Source organism: Poromitra crassiceps (assembly GCF_964638095.1).
Source record: "Poromitra crassiceps genome assembly, contig: HAP1_SCAFFOLD_308, whole genome shotgun sequence".
Classification (NCBI taxonomy): Eukaryota; Metazoa; Chordata; class Actinopteri; order Beryciformes; family Melamphaidae; genus Poromitra; species Poromitra crassiceps.
In genome coordinates this window covers 6,581-21,413 of record NW_028152093.1, presented here as the reverse complement: position 1 = coordinate 21,413, position 14,833 = coordinate 6,581, and positions in this window count along the sequence as shown.

The window sequence follows — 14,833 nt, the reverse complement described above, 5'->3', positions numbered from 1 at the left end:
ATTTTCCACCCCGATTCCAACGCCGCCATTCGTGAGTCTCTACGAGTTACGGTTGCGGAGATACGTTGCTGTAGCGCCCCCCATAGGCAAACAATAGCGCCCCCTACACGCCAAATGACACTATCTCTTCTGAAATCAACTCAGAAGTGTCAAGTGTCATACAAGAAGGAAGGCTGGCCATAATGAGAATGAATCCGCACTTCCTGCCGCCCTTCAAAATAAAACCATTTAGAAGGGACAGGCACTGAATGCTGCTATAGCGCCCCCTAAAGGCTAAATGACAAAATACTTCTGATATAGGCTCAGAGTACATCCCTCCACACCTGTACCAAGTTTGGTTAGCATCGGACGATCTTTGTGAAATAGGCCCCACCCACAGAAAGTTGGAAGTGGATTATATCGCAACGGTGCGTTTTTTTTTTAAACTTCCAAATCAGTGTTGTGCAGGACAGTCCCCACATGATGTGTGCGTTGGTTTGGTGAAGATTGGACAAACTTTCAAGGAGAAATCGCAAAAAAACTGTTTTGGACAAAATGCAAAATGGCGGAAAATCTAGTCAGACGCAAATGGGCGTGGCCTAGTTGAGTAGATGCGGGAGGACCCAAGGAATCCAGGGAAAAAAGAATTTTGATGATAAACCCTACGGTTCAAAAGTTATGGACCAAAAGGTAAGGAGGGTTGTTATAGCGCCACCATATGGTCAATTGGTGCAATTTTTTCGGGGATAGTAAAAGACCCCTCAGTGCACCTGCCTACCAAGGTTCGTAGCTCTAGCTGTTATGGTTTCTGAATTACAGCTAATTTACTGCAAGATTTTGCAAGATTTTTCCAAACCCCATGCAAGTCAATGGGGAAAAAAATGGCGCTTAATGGCGAATTGCGGCCAAACCGCTTTCACAAACCCTTAACAAAGTCATAGCATACATGTCCTCAATAAGCCGGTCATTTTGAGATCTGGCATGTCTATGTGGCGCAAAAATTGGGGGCGTTGTTAGTCGGACAAAAAGTGGATAGCAACTATAATAATAACTAGATGGTCTACATTTCCTAACGAAAATGTAATTGTGCTTGCTGTCCTCGCCATGCACCGCCTGGCTTCCAAAGTCCCTGCCCATGGACCTAGGGGGACTAAGTAGTTATGGGGGTGCCTATGTGAGTAAAAGGACTTTGGAGTAGAAGTACTTGGTAGGTGGGGAAGTCAGACTGGTCGTAGCCTACTAGAGAGACACAAAAGGCTAGCCCAATCTCTGCAATCTAAAACTACATTACCTGCAAACTACAGCATCAATAATTACCATGTATTGTAAATGTCTCCAACTGTCTCAAGGAAAATAGGACATGATAACCTCCAGAGAAGTAGTATTCCTTGTAGTGTCATTCATGTTTATGGTTGCGACAACAACTGTTTACAAAACTAGCAGGCTTACCAGAGGTGCAAACACACAAGTGAAAAGCTATCAATGGCTGCATCTAATCAGCCAGTAACTAATGTAGGCTATGTTCCATTATGTTAGTGTAAGAAGTCAAATGTACTGATAATAGTCCCTGGTCACCAAAGTAATGTTACCCTTTTAGTTTTGTTACAGAGTTGCTGATCGGTTGTCATGTGTCCAGTCAGCCAGAGAAGCTGCTTGGGTAGCATGCTAACTAACGCCTAACGCAGTGGTTCTCAACTGGTGTAGCCTCAGGACCCACTATTTTCCTTGTCATGAAGTCGCCACCCAAATTTCAGATTTTTTTTTAAACCACTCAAATTTATTGCACAAAAAATAGCGCATTTATTTAATACACAATGCCTTCATGCACTGTCAAATGAACAAAAAAGTGCAACAGAAGTGCAACTACGGCTAAAAACCAATTGAAATAAGGCAGACTTGAATTACAGGCCTATATGTTTTAAAATTTAAACAAGTCAAACTGGTCATGGTCAGAAAGTCTTATTTGAACTGTATGAAATATGAAATAAAAGGCAGACTTTTCTTGAATCACACGCAGGCTATATGCTTTTTAGTTAAACTGGTCATAACTTTTAATTAAACTGGGGCCATGCTAATCCAGTTTCAATCATCTGAATTGAACTAAAATTAAATATGAAATGAAAAGGCAGACTTCTCTTCAATTACAGGCAGAGCATATGCTTCAGCTTGTTAAACAAGTGAAACTGGTCAGGCTAATCCAGTTTCAATAATCTGAAAAAAAAAAAAAAAAAAAAAAAAAAAAAAAAGTACTGTACTGTAAATGTCCGCGACCCAATCAAAACGGCCCCGCGACGCTACCCAACAGTTGAGAAACGCTGGCCTAACACTAGCATTAGCTCAATTAGCTTGTTGCAACTAGTCCCAAACATTGATGAACAGTGTGTCCTAACGCCAGGGGGACAAGGTGTTTGTTTTGGCTGGCTGAGGTTAGCCTATAAGGCACAGTTGTTGTGGCTAACAGCCTCCATTCACACTAGGCTATTCACACTAGGCTATCTCTTCCATTATGTTTTCAAACCCAGCTGGCTGTATAAAATGAACAACCACAAAGTGGTGACACTTACCCATGGGTTCCGTTCATTGTTTTCTGGACATGTTTCCATGCTATAGTAACACAGCAGCTAACAGAACAGACAGGCCTCCCATGCCATACATGAACACAACAGGTTTCCTGCAGGAAGCTGTCAGGGCTGTGAGGGGGCGGGCTCTGGTCGGCCCTGTGAATTTTTTTATTGGTTGGCGACAAGTGACCTAGAAAATCCAAGGAACTCTGATTCACTCTGATTTGCCCTCTCCTGGGCCTCCCACTTGCACCAGGGAAGGAGAGGAATGACTGTAGTAAGTGATGTCATACTTTTACAGATGGAGGAATGACTGTAGTAAGTTATTTCATACTTTTTTTGTCTACATCATTCTCTCTACCCAAGATGCAACACTGCTGCTCAGAGTTGTTCTTAAGCTCTATTTATCTGGTCAAATCTCACCGGATTCCTGTTTCCAGTACACTTTTAGCATTTGGTTTTTAACAGAGAAGAGTTGGAGCTGCTGAAAACATACAGTATGCAAATGAGAGTGAGACCATGAGTGATATACCCACTGTGATACAAGCATAGGTGTGTCTGTTGTCTCTATAATAGCGTGTGTGCGTTGGTTTGGTGAAGATTGGACAAAATTTCAAGTAGAAATGGCAAAAAAAACGGTTTTGGACAAAATGCAAAATGGCGGAAAATCTAGTCAGACGGAAATGGGCGTGGCCTAGTTGAGTAGATGCGGGAGGACCCAAGGAATCCAGGGAAAAAATAATTTTGATGATAGACCCTACGGTTCAAAAGTTATGGACCAAAAGGTAAGGAGGGCTGTTATAGCGCCACCATCTGGTCAATTGGTGCAATTTTTTCGGGGATAGTAAAAGACCCCTCAGTGCACCTCCCTACCAAGTTTCGTAGCTGTAGCTGTTATGGTTTCTGAATTACACCTAATTTACTGCAAGATTTTGCAAGATTTTTCCAAACCCCATGCAAGTCAATGGGGAAAAAAATGGCGCTTAATGGCGAATTGCGGCCAAACCGCTTTCACAAACCCTTAGCAAAGTCATAGCATACATGTCCTCAATAAGCCGGTCATTTTGAGATCTGGCATGTCTAGGTGGCGCAAAAATTGGGGGAGTTATTACGCGACACAAAAGTGGATAGCAACTATAATAATAAGTATGTGGGATTTCAAGATTGTGCCTTGCTTGTCAGCAAGCACAATAATAATAAGTATGTGGGATTTCAAGATTGTGCCTTGCTTGTCAGCAAGCACAATAATTATTGCTTTTATCTCGGAAACGGAAGGTGCAATCGTGATTCTGCCCACCACTAGCGTACTTTTTCACCCCGATTCCAACGCCGCCATCATTGAGTCTCTACGAGTTACGGTTGCGGAGATACGTTGCTGTAGCGCCCCCCATAGGCAAACAATAGCGCCCCCTACACGCCAAATGACACTATCTCTTCTGAAATCAACTCAGAAGTGTCAAGTGTCATACAAGAAGGAAGGCTGGCCATAATGACAATGAATCCGCACTTCCTGCCGCCCTTCAAAATAAAACAATTGAGAAGGGACAGGCACTGAATGCTGCTATAGCGCCCCCTAAAGGCTAAATGACAAAATACTTCTGATATAGGCTCAGAGTACATCCCTCCACACCTGTACTACGTTTGGTTAGCATCGGATGATTTTTGTGAAATAGGCCCCACCCACAGAAAGTTGGAAGTGGATTATATCGCAACGGTGTTTTTTTTTTTTTAACTTCCAAATCAGTGTTGTGCAGGACAGTCCCCACATGATGTGTGCGTTGGTTTGGTGAAGATTGGACAAAATTTCAAGGAGAAATGGCAAAAAAACGGTTTTGGACAAAATGCAAAATGGCGGAAAATCTAGTCAGACGCAAATGGGCGTGGCCTAGTTGAGTAGATGCGGGAGGACCCAAGGAATCCAGGGAAAAAATAATTTTGATGATAAACCCTACGGTTCAAAAGTTATCGAGCAAAAGGTAAGGAGGGCTGTTATAGCGCCACCATATGGTCAATTGGTGCAATTTTTTCGGGGATAGTAAAAGACCCCTCAGTGCACCTCCCCATCAAGTTTCGTAGCTCTAGCTCTTATGGTTTCTGAATTACACCTAATTTACTGCAAGATTTTGCAAGATTTTTCCAAACCCCATGCAAGTCAATGGGGAAAAAAATGGCGCTTAATGGCGAATTGCGGCCAAACCGCTTTCACAAACCCTTAACAAAGTCATAGCATACATGTCCTCAATAAGCCGGTCATTTTGAGGTCTGGCATGTCTATGTGGTGCAAAAATTGGGGGAGTTATTAGTCGGACAAAAAGTGGATAGCAACTATAATAATAAGTATGTGGGATTTCAAGATTGTGCCTTGCTTGTCAGCAAGCACAATAATAATAAGTATGTGGGATTTCAAGATTGTGCCTTGCCTGTCAGCAAGCACAATAATAATAATAAGTATGTGGGATTTCAAGATTGTGCCTTGCTTGTCAGCAAGCACAATAATTATTGCTTTTATCTCGGAAACGGAAGGTGCAATCGTGATTCCGCCCACCACTAGCGTACTTTTTCACCCCGATTCCAACGCCGCCATGCTTGAGTCTCTACGACTTACGGTTGCGGAGATACGTTGCTGTAGCGCCCCCCATAGGCAAACAATAGCGCCCCCTACATGCCAAATGACACTATCTCTTCTGAAATCAACTCAGAAGTGTCAAGTGTCATACAAGAAGGAAGGCTGGCCATAATGAGAATGAATCTGCACTTCCTGCCGCCCTTCAAAATAAAACCATTTAGAAGGGACAGGCACTGAATGCTGCTATAGCGCCCCCTAAAGGCTAAATGACAAAATACTTCTGATATAGGCTCAGAGTACATCCCTCCACACCTGTACCAAGTTTGGTTAGCATCGGACGATCTTTGTGAAATAGGCCCCACCCACAGAAAGTTGGAAGTGGATTATATCGCAACGGTGCGTTTTTTTTTAAAACTTCCAAATCAGTGTTGTGCAGGACAGTCCCCACATGATGTGTGCGTTGGTTTGGTGAAGATTGGACAAACTTTCAAGGAGAAATCGCAAAAAAACTGTTTTGGACAAAATGCAAAATGGCGGAAAATCTAGTCAGACGCAAATGGGCGTGGCCTAGTTGAGTAGATGCGGGAGGACCCAAGGAATCCAGGGAAAAAAGAATTTTGATGATAAACCCTACGGTTCAAAAGTTATGGACCAAAAGGTAAGGAGGGCTGTTATAGCGCCACCATATGGTCAATTGGTGCAATTTTTTCGGGGATAGTAAAAGACCCCTCAGTGCACCTGCCTACCAAGGTTCGTAGCTCTAGCTGTTATGGTTTCTGAATTACAGCTAATTTACTGCAAGATTTTGCAAGATTTTTCCAAACCCCATGCAAGTCAATGGGGGAAAAAATGGCGCTTAATGGCGAATTGCGGCCAAACCGCTTTCACAAACCCTTAACAAAGTCATAGCATACATGTCCTCAATAAGCCGGTCATTTTGAGATCTGGCATGTCTATGTGGCGCAAAAATTGGGGGCGTTGTTAGTCGGACAAAAAGTGGATAGCAACTATAATAATAATAATAAGTATGTGGGATTTCAAGATTGTGCCTTGCCTGTCAGCAAGCACAATAATAATAAGTATGTGGGATTTCAAGATTGTGCCTTGCTTGTCAGCAAGCACAATAACTAGATGGTCTACATTTCCTACCGAAAATGTAATTGTGCTTGCAGTCCTCGCCATGCACCGCCTGCCTTGCAAGGTCCCTGCCCATGCAGCTAGGGGGACTAAGTAGTTATGGGCGGGCCTTTGTGAGTGGAAGCGGGAGAAATTATATCGGGTTTCATTTTTAAAAGTAACCCCCTGAACCCTGTGAACAGATTATAAAACTCACATTTGAACTGGGTTTCTCTTGATTGCTAGTAGGAGTGGGATGATATATTGATATACATGGATATATCGATACATCATCAACATCATATCGTGTATTTGTCCTGACTCAGGCCCGACACAAAACCCCCAAATGAGCAGACATGGCAACAGGACAGGATTCCCGGTTCTTTACTGAGAGATAGCATTTACAAGGGGATTCAATGGCAAATTAAGAGAGAGCTTGTAGAGGCTTGAGTCTTGCAGAGGAGCGAGGCTGTGATGCTTTGAAACTGGTGGAGCCTGGGCCGGTGGAGGTCAGGAGTTTGGACTTAACGTCCCCAGATCGAGATGATGGCTTGTGAGCTGGAGGTGGATGGATGGAGTCTATGAGTGTGACAGGAGCATCTATGAAAGGAGAGCAGAGCAGTTTTCACCTGTCCACATGCAGCAGCATGACCGAAGCGTCAGATTAGCTCGCGAATAGCGGCCAAACCGCTTGACAAAACCCTTTGCCAAGTCAGAGCATGTCCTCAATGAGCCGCTCATTTTGAGGTATGGCATGTCTATGTCGTGTGAAAGATGTGGGAGTTATTACGCGCCAAACTTTGTGGCAGATATATTCCGGGCCTTGCCCCCCTTAATTTTCCACCCCGAGTCCTACGCCGCCATCTGTGAGTGTTGCCCCCCTTAATTTTCCACCCCGATTCCAACGCCGCCATTCGTGAGTCTCTACGAGTTACGGTTGCGGAGATACGTTGCTGTAGCGCCCCCCATAGGCAAACAATAGCGCCCCCTACACGCCAAATGACACTATCTCTTCTGAAATCAACTCAGAAGTGTCAAGTGTCATACAAGAAGGAAGGCTGGCCATAATGAGAATGAATCCGCACTTCCTGCTGCCCTTCAAAATAAAACAATTTCGAAGGGACAGGCACTGAATGCTGCTATAGCGCCCCCTAAAGGCTAAATGACAAAATAGTTCTGATATAGGCTCAGAGTACATCCCTCCACACCTGTACCAAGTTTGGTTAGCATCGGACGATCTTTGTGAAATAGGCCCCACCCACAGAAAGTTGGAAGTGGATTATATGGCAACGGTGCATTTTTTTCAAAAACTTCCAAATCAGTGTTGTGCAGGACAGTCCCCACATGATGTGTGCGTTGGTTTGGTGAAGATTGGACAAAGTTTCAAGGAGAAATCGCAAAAAAACTGTTTTGGACCAAATGCAAAATGGCGGAAAATCTAGTAAGACGCAAATGGGCGTGGCCTAGTTGAGTAGATGCGGGAGGACCCAAGGAATCCAGGGAAAAAATAATTTTGATGATAAACCCTACGGTTCAAAAGTTATCGAGCAAAAGGTAAGGAGGGCTGTTATAGCGCCACCATATGGTCAATTGGTGCAATTTTTTCGGGGATAGTAAAATACCCCTCAGTGCACCTCCCCATCAAGTTTCGTAGCTCTAGCTCTTATGGTTTCTGAATTACACCTAATTTACTGCAAGATTTTGCAAGATTTTTCCAAACCCCATGCAAGTCAATGGGGAAAAAAATGGCGCTTAATGGCGAATTGCGGCCAAACCGCTTTCACAAACCCTTAGCAAAGTCATAGCACACCTGTCCTCAATAAGCCGATCATTTTGAGGTCTGGCATGTCTATGTGGCGCAAAAATTGGGGGCGTTGTTACGCGCAGAAGTTTTTGGCAGATATAATAATAACTAGAATGTCTACATTTCCTACCGAAAATGTAATTGTGCTTGCCGTCTTTGCCATGCACCGCCTGCCTTGCAAGGTCCCTGCCCATGCAGCTCGGGGGACTAAGTAGTTATGGGTGTGTTAATTTCAAAGGACTCTTACACCCAAATACTACAGTACTTACAGTTTTAAAGGTGTATTACACCCAAATACTATATAACGTGGAAATTGTCAACGACGCTATTAGCAAAAATGTGCCTGAATTCTTTGGACGTTGTTTTTTGGCCATATCTCGGCAACGGAAGCAACTACAGACACGGGACTGGCGGCATTGGAAAGCTCGTCAAATTTTACATCTAGTAGAAGGTGCGTTGAAGTTACGAAATCAACGATGGGGGCGCTGAGCAATGTACCCTTTTTTACATGAAATAGTTACAACATCAGATGCTCATAACTCCTAGGAAAATGGCTTAAACTGCATGAAACTTTGTGCGTGAAGACATCTCCCGACATATATACTTCGGTTTGAAATTGGTGCAATTTGGAGCAAAAAAAAAAAAAAAAAAATTGGACGTGGTTTTTTGGCCATATCTCGGGGAGGGAAGCAGCTACAGACACGGGACTGACAGCGTTGTAAAGCTCGTCGAATTTTACATCTAGTAGAAGGTGCCTTGAAGTTACGAAATCAACGATGGGGGCGCTGAGCAATGTACCCATTTTTTACACAAAGCACCCCTACAGGTCAGTGGCAGCAACTGACCTGTGGGGAAAATGGACTGATAATAGTCCCTGGTCACCAAAGTAATGTTACCCTTTTAGTTTTGTTACAGAGTTGCTGATCGGTTGTCATGTATCCAGTCAGCCAGAGAAGCTGCTTGGGTAGCATGCTAACTAACGCCTAATGCTACCATTAGCTCAATTAGCTTGTTGCAACTAGTCCCAAACATTGATGAACAGTGTGTCCTAACACCAGGGGGACAAGGTGTTTGTTTTGGCTGGCTGAGGTTAGCCTATAAGGCACAGTTGTTGTGGCTAACAGCCTCCATTCCACTAGGCTATTCACACTAGGCTATCTCTTCCATTATGTTTTCAAACCCAGCTGGCTCTATATAATGAACAACCACAAAGTGGTGACACTTACCCATGGGTTCCGTTCATTGTTTTCTGAACATGTTTCCATGCTATAGTAACACAGCAGCTAACAGAACAGACAGGCCTCCCATGCCATACATGAACACAACAGGTTTCCTGCAGGCAGCTGTCAGGGCTGTGAGGGGGCGGGCTCTGGTCGGCCCTGTGAATTTTTTTATTGGTTCGCGACAAGTGACCTAGAAAATCCAAGGAACTCTGATTCACTCTGATTTGCCCTCTCCTGGGGCTCCCACTTGCACCAGGGAGGGAGAGGAATGACTGTAGTAAGTGATGTCATACTTTTACAGATGGAGGAATCTCTGTAGTAAGTTATTTCATACTTTTTTTGTCTACATCATTCTCTCTACCCAAGATGCAACACTGCTGCTCAGAGTTGCTCTTAAGCTCTATTTATCTGGTCAAATCTCACCGGATTCCTGTTTCCAGTACACTTTTAGCATTTGGTTTTTAACAGAGAAGAGTTGGAGCTGCTGAAAACATACAGTATGCAAATGAGAGGGAGACCATGAGTGATATACCCACTGTGATACAAGTATAGGTGTGTCTGATATCTACATAATAGCGTGCGTGCGTCAAGTCAAGTCAAGTCAAGTCAAGTCAAGTCAAGTCAAGTCAAGTCAAGTCAAGTCAAGTCAAGTCAAGTGTCATACAAGAAGGAAGGCTGGCCATAATGAGAATGAATCTGCACTTCCTGCCGCCCTTCAAAATAAAACCATTTAGAAGGGACAGGCACTGAATGCTGCTATAGCGCCCCCTAAAGGCTAAATGACAAAATACTTCTGATATAGGCTCAGAGTACATCCCTCCACACCTGTAGCAAGTTTGGTTAGCATCGGACGATTTTTGTGAAATAGGCCCCACCCACAGAAGATTGGAAGTGGATTATATCGCAATGGTGTGTTTTTTTTTTTAACTTCCAAATCAGTGTTGTGCAGGACACTCCCAACATGATGTGTGCGTTGGTTTGGTGAAGATTGGACAAAATTTCAAGGAGAAATGGCAAAAAAACTGTTTTGGACAAAATGCAAAATGGCCGAAAATCTAGTCAGACGGAAATGGGCGTGGCCTAATTGAGTAGATGCGGAAGGACCCAAGGAATCCAGGGAAAAAAGAATTTTGATGATAAACCCTACGGTTCAAAAGTTATGGAGCAAAAGGTAAGGAGGGCTGTTATAGCGCCACCATCTGGTCAATTGGTGAAATTTTTTCGGGGATAGTAAAAGACCCCTCAGTGCACCTCCCTACCAAGTTTCGTAGCTATAGCTGTTATGGTTTCTGAATGACAGCTAATTTACTGCAAGATTTTGTATGATTTTTCCAAACCCCATGCAAGTCAATGGGGAAAAAAATGGCGCTTAATGGCGAATTGCGGCCAAACCGCTTTCACAAACCCTTAACAAAGTCATAGCACACCTGTCCTCAATAAGCCGGTCATTGTGAGGTCTGGCATGTCTATGTGGCGCAAAAATTGTGGGCGGTGTTACGCGCAGAAGTTTTTGGCAGATATAATAAGAATAACTAGAATGTCTACATTTCCTACCGAAAATGTAATTGTGCTTGCAGTCCTCGCCATGCACCGCCTGCCTTGCAAGGTCCCTGCCCATGCAGCTAAGGGGACTAAGTAGTTATGGGCGGGCCTTTGTGAGTGGAAGCGGGAGAAATTATATCGGGTTTCATTTTTAAAAATAACCCCCTGAACCCTGTGAACAGATTATAAAACTCACATTTGAACTGGGTTTCTCTTGATTGCTAGTAGGAGTGGGATGATATATTGATATACATGGATATATCGATACATCATCAACATCATATCGTGTATTTGTCCTGACTCAGGCCCGACACAAAACCCCCAAATGAGCAGACATGGCAACAGGACAGGATTCCCGGTTCTTTACTGAGAGATAGCATTTACAAGGGGATTCAATGGCAAATTAAGAGAGAGCTTGTAGAGGCTTGAGTCTTGCAGAGGAGCGAGGCTGTGATGCTTTGAAACTGGTGGAGCCTGGGCCGGTGGAGGTCAGGAGTTTGGACTTAACGTCCCCAGATCGAGATGATGGCTTGTGAGCTGGAGGTGGATGGATGGAGTCTATGAGTGTGACAGGAGCATCTATGAAAGGAGAGCAGAGCAGTTTTCACCTGTCCACATGCAGCAGCATGACCGAAGCGTCAGATTAGCTCGCGAATAGCGGCCAAACCGCTTGACAAAACCCTTTGCCAAGTCAGAGCATGTCCTCAATGAGCCGCTCATTTTGAGGTATGGCATGTCTATGTCGTGTGAAAGATGTGGGAGTTATTACGCGCCGAACTTTGTGGCAGATATATTCCGGGCCTTGCCCCCCTTAATTTTCCACCCCGAGTCCTACGCCGCCATCCGTGAGTGTTGCCCCCCTTAATTTTCCACCCCGATTCCAACGCCGCCATTCGTGAGTCTCTACGAGTTACGGTTGCGGAGATACGTTGCTGTAGCGCCCCCCATAGGCAAACAATAGCGCCCCCTACACGCCAAATGACACTATCTCTTCTGAAATCAACTCAGAAGTGTCAAGTGTCATACAAGAAGGAAGGCTGGCCATAATGAGAATGAATCCGCACTTCCTGCCGCCCTTCAAAATAAAACCATTTAGAAGGGACAGGCACTGAATGCTGCTATAGCGCCCCCTAAAGGCTAAATGACAAAATACTTCTCCTATAGGCTCAGAGTACATCCGTCCACACCTGTACAAAGTTTGGTTAGCATCGGACGATCTTTGTGAAATAGGCCCCACCCACAGAAAGTTGGAAGTGGATTATATCGCAACGGTGCATTTTTTTCAAAAACTTCCAAATCAGTGTAGTACAGGACAGTCCCCACATGATGTGTGCGTTGGTTTGGTGAAGATTGGACAAAATTTCAAGGAGAAATGGCAAAAAAACTGTTTTGGACAAAATGCAAAATGGCGGAAAATCTAGTCAGACGGAAATGGGCGTGGCCTAGTTGAGTAGATGCGGGAGGACCCAAGGAATCCAGGGAAAAAAGAATTTTGATGATAAACCCTATGGTTCAAAAGTTATGGACCAAAAGGTAAGGAGGGCTGTTATAGCGCCACCATATGGTCAATTGGTGCAATTTTTTCGGGGATAGTAAAAGACCCCTCAGTGCACCTCCCTACCAAGTTTCGTAGCTCTAGCTCTTATGGTTTCTGAATTACACCTAATTTACTGCAAGATTTTGCAAGATTTTTCCAAACCCCATGCAAGTCAATGGGGAAAAAAATGGCGCTTAATGGCGAATTGCGGCCAAACCGCTTTCACAAACCCTTAGCAAAGTCATAGCACACCTGTCCTCAATAAGCCGATCATTTTGAGGTCTGGCATGTCTATGTGGCGCAAAAATTGGGGGCGTTGTTACGCGCAGAAGTTTTTGGCAGATATAATAATAATAATTTAGGAATATCAAGATTGTGCCTTGCTTGTCAGCAAGCACAATAATTATTGCTTTTATCTCGGAAACGGAAGGTGCAATCGTGATTCTGCCCACCACTAGCGTACTTTTTCACCCCGATTCCAACGCCGCCATCATTGAGTCTCTACGAGTTACGGTTGCGGAGATACGTTGCTGTAGCGCCCCCCATAGGCAAACAATAGCGCCCCCTACACGCCAAATGACACTATCTCTTCTGAAATCAACTCAGAAGTGTCAAGTGTCATACAAGAAGGAAGGCTGGCCATAATGAGAATGAATCCGCACTTCCTGCCGCCCTTCAAAATAAAACCATTTAGAAGGGACAGGCACTGAATGCTGCTATAGCGCCCCCTAAAGGCTAAATGACAAAATACTTCTCCTATAGGCTCAGAGTACATCCGTCCACACCTGTACAAAGTTTGGTTAGCATCGGACGATCTTTGTGAAATAGGCCCCACCCACAGAAAGTTGGAAGTGGATTATATCGCAACGGTGCATTTTTTTCAAAAACTTCCAAATCAGTGTAGTACAGGACAGTCCCCACATGATGTGTGCGTTGGTTTGGTGAAGATTGGACAAAATTTCAAGGAGAAATGGCAAAAAAACTGTTTTGGACAAAATGCAAAATGGCGGAAAATCTAGTCAGACGGAAATGGGCGTGGCCTAGTTGAGTAGATGCGGGAGGACCCAAGGAATCCAGGGAAAAAAGAATTTTGATGATAAACCCTATGGTTCAAAAGTTATGGACCAAAAGGTAAGGAGGGCTGTTATAGCGCCACCATATGGTCAATTGGTGCAATTTTTTCGGGGATAGTAAAAGACCCCTCAGTGCACCTCCCTACCAAGTTTCGTAGCTCTAGCTCTTATGGTTTCTGAATTACACCTAATTTACTGCAAGATTTTGCAAGATTTTTCCAAACCCCATGCAAGTCAATGGGGAAAAAAATGGCGCTTAATGGCGAATTGCGGCCAAACCGCTTTCACAAACCCTTAGCAAAGTCATAGCACACCTGTCCTCAATAAGCCGATCATTTTGAGGTCTGGCATGTCTATGTGGCGCAAAAATTGGGGGCGTTGTTACGCGCAGAAGTTTTTGGCAGATATAATAATAATAATTTAGGAATATCAAGATTGTGCCTTGCTTGTCAGCAAGCACAATAATTATTGCTTTTATCTCGGAAACGGAAGGTGCAATCGTGATTCTGCCCACCACTAGCGTACTTTTTCACCCCGATTCCAACGCCGCCATCATTGAGTCTCTACGAGTTACGGTTGCGGAGATACGTTGCTGTAGCGCCCCCCATAGGCAAACAATAGCGCCCCCTACACGCCAAATGACACTATCTCTTCTGAAATCAACTCAGAAGTGTCAAGTGTCATACAAGAAGGAAGGCTGGCCATAATGAGAATGAATCCGCACTTCCTGCCGCCCTTCAAAATAAAACCATTTAGAAGGGACAGGCACTGAATGCTGCTATAGCGCCCCCTAAAGGCTAAATGACAAAATACTTCTCCTATAGGCTCAGAGTACATCCGTCCACACCTGTACAAAGTTTGGTTAGCATCGGACGATCTTTGTGAAATAGGCCCCACCCACAGAAAGTTGGAAGTGGATTATATCGCAACGGTGCATTTTTTTCAAAAACTTCCAAATCAGTGTAGTACAGGACAGTCCCCACATGATGTGTGCGTTGGTTTGGTGAAGATTGGACAAAATTTCAAGGAGAAATGGCAAAAAAACTGTTTTGGACAAAATGCAAAATGGCGGAAAATCTAGTCAGACGGAAATGGGCGTGGCCTAGTTGAGTAGATGCGGGAGGACCCAAGGAATCCAGGGAAAAAAGAATTTTGATGATAAACCCTATGGTTCAAAAGTTATGGACCAAAAGGTAAGGAGGGCTGTTATAGCGCCACCATATGGTCAATTGGTGCAATTTTTTCGGGGATAGTAAAAGACCCCTCAGTGCACCTCCCTACCAAGTTTCGTAGCTCTAGCTCTTATGGTTTCTGAATTACACCTAATTTACTGCAAGATTTTGCAAGATTTTTCCAAACCCCATGCAAGTCAATGGGGAAAAAAATGGCGCTTAATGGCGAATTGCGGCCAAACCGCTTTCACAAACCCTTA